We start from the raw sequence: 2,472 nt of genomic DNA on the forward strand, positions 1-2,472 counted from the left end.
CAATCCTCCCCATCAAAATAATTTAGTAGTTATAGAATCAGGATTCAAACTCATTTTTTCTGACTCCAAATTCTGTATACATCAACCCCTGGCTTTCAACAACCATTTTTTCTGGGATAAGACAGAAGATAATCTCTGGGAATTTGATAAATCAGGAGATGGAGGGCTAATTAAAATCCTTGGATGTGCCATGATTTAGGGCTTAAAATCAGTGTCTCTGCTGTGATTTTATATTTCCTTGGCTAGGTGATTTTATCTTTAAATGATACCCCAGAGGGCTTTCACATGATGAGATCTGAAAGCACGTGAACTAATGGGGTTGAATTAGTAGTAGAATCTGAAGTTGGTGGCTATGGGGGCTAAGAAACTTGATGAGCCAGTGGCCAGGACTGAGGACAAAGTGTTCTTCAGGAGAAGATATAAGTTACAGGTGAGATAATTTTCAATCAATAATACACGCATGTACTTTTGGAATGGACAGTTTAAAGAGAATGCTTGGCCACGTTACTGAATAATTCTACCTCATTCCATGATCCATTATCTTGGCCCAGACCTAGTGGCCCATCTACCATTTTTATCCTTACCTCAGCCTTCCAGTTTCATTTGTAATATAGGCTTTCAAGAGGAGAGAAAAAATAATTTGGCTTTTGGATATTCTTGGAAAGACTGGAAAAAGGCAAGCCATTTCCTAATAAGACAAGTAGACTTCTAATTGAAGGTAACATGTAAAGGGGAACTCAGTGGTGGAGATCTCATTTACTTTCATGGAGTAAAAGATAACACAATGAGCTAATGGTGAAAACAAAGATCCATACAGAGATGTACGGGAAAATACAGCAGCACTAACCAAGTCTGGAGAAATTTCTTATACAGAGAATGGACGGAGCCAGAAGCAACAGTTAATAAATATATGGTGAAGAATGAGAACCCAGTAATGTTCAGGAATATTTAGGGAGTGTATTCTGAAAGTATTGATGATGGCATGTGTAACATATAAGAAAATAACCACAATTACCATTGTATAGTCCTTGGAATTTCTTAAATTTATTTGAGCTTTGAGGAAGGAAACAATAATGTTATGATCACATTACAATGTACAGTGTTGAATACGACTAGTGAAAGGGATCATCCTTGCCTTATTCCTGATCTTAGGTGGAAAGTATCTATTTTCTTATCAATAACTATGATGCTTTGTTGTTAGGTGCTGTCGAGTCAGTTCTGCCTCACAGGGACCCTATGTACAACAGAACGAAACACTGCCTGGTTCTGTACCATCCATACAATCGTTGTTATGCTTGCATCCATTGTTGCAGCCACTGTGTCAGTCCATCTCACTGAGGGTCTTCCTCTTTCTCCCTGACACTCTACTTTACCAAGCATGATGTCCTTCTCCAGGGACTGATCCCTCCTGATAACATGTCCAAAGTAAGTGAGATGCAGTCTCACCATGCTTGCTTCTAAGGAGCACTCTGTTGGTTTTTTCTAGATGTTCTTTATCAAGTTGAAGAAGTTGCCCTCTATTCCTAGTTTGCTGATAGTTTTTATCATGAATAGGTGTTGGATTCTGTCAAATTGTATTTCTGCATATTTTAGTATGATGATGTGCTTTTTCTTCTTTAGTTTGTTGATTTGTTTATATTACTGATTTTTGAATACTGAACCAGTCTTGCATACTGTCTTAGGCTGGGTTCTCTAGAGAAGCAAAACCAGTAAAGTGTATATGTATCTATATATATAGAGAGAGATTTACATCCAGGAAACAGCTCATGCAGTTGTAGAGGCTAGAACGTCCCAAGTCTATAGATCAGGATAGAGGTTTCTGCTGATTCACGTAGCCGCAGGGGCTGGCGAACCTGAGATCAGCAGGTCGGAGAACGGGGCTCTTGCTCACAGGCTGTGAAGTTTTACGAATCTCAAGATCAGCAGGCAAGACCGCAAGCCTTCTCCTGATTCACATAACTGCAGGGGCTGGTGAACCCAAAATCAGCAGGCCGGAGAGCAGGAATCTTGCTCACAGGCTGTGAAGATTGACGAATCCCAAGATTGGCAGGTAAGCCGCTAGCTCAGGTCCCAAGAGTGGGAGGTCAGACAACAAAGAATCAGCTGCAGGATCCAGAACAAGCCAAAAACCCTGGCAAGGTGAGCAGGAAGGAAATAGGTGGCGGAGGGTGGAGAGATGAAGGCTGAGGAGGTGTTAAGTCGCCACAGGCCCACTCCCTCTGGTACTACTCAGCAGGTTCCATCATGGGCGTGATCACATATCACATTTCAACAGGGAAGTGATCACAACATTATACAACTGCCAAAACACTGAGAATCATGGCCCAGCCAAGGTGACACACAATCTTAACCAACACATATACCTGACATAAATCTCATTTGCTTGTGGTATCTAGTTCTTTTTATACATTATTAGATTCAATATGGTAATATTTTGTTGAGAATTTTTGCATCTATGTTCATAGGAGATTA

This window comes from Trichechus manatus, unplaced genomic scaffold (assembly GCF_000243295.1).
Source record: "Trichechus manatus latirostris isolate Lorelei unplaced genomic scaffold, TriManLat1.0 scaffold00025, whole genome shotgun sequence".
Lineage (NCBI taxonomy): Eukaryota > Metazoa > Chordata > Mammalia > Sirenia > Trichechidae > Trichechus > Trichechus manatus.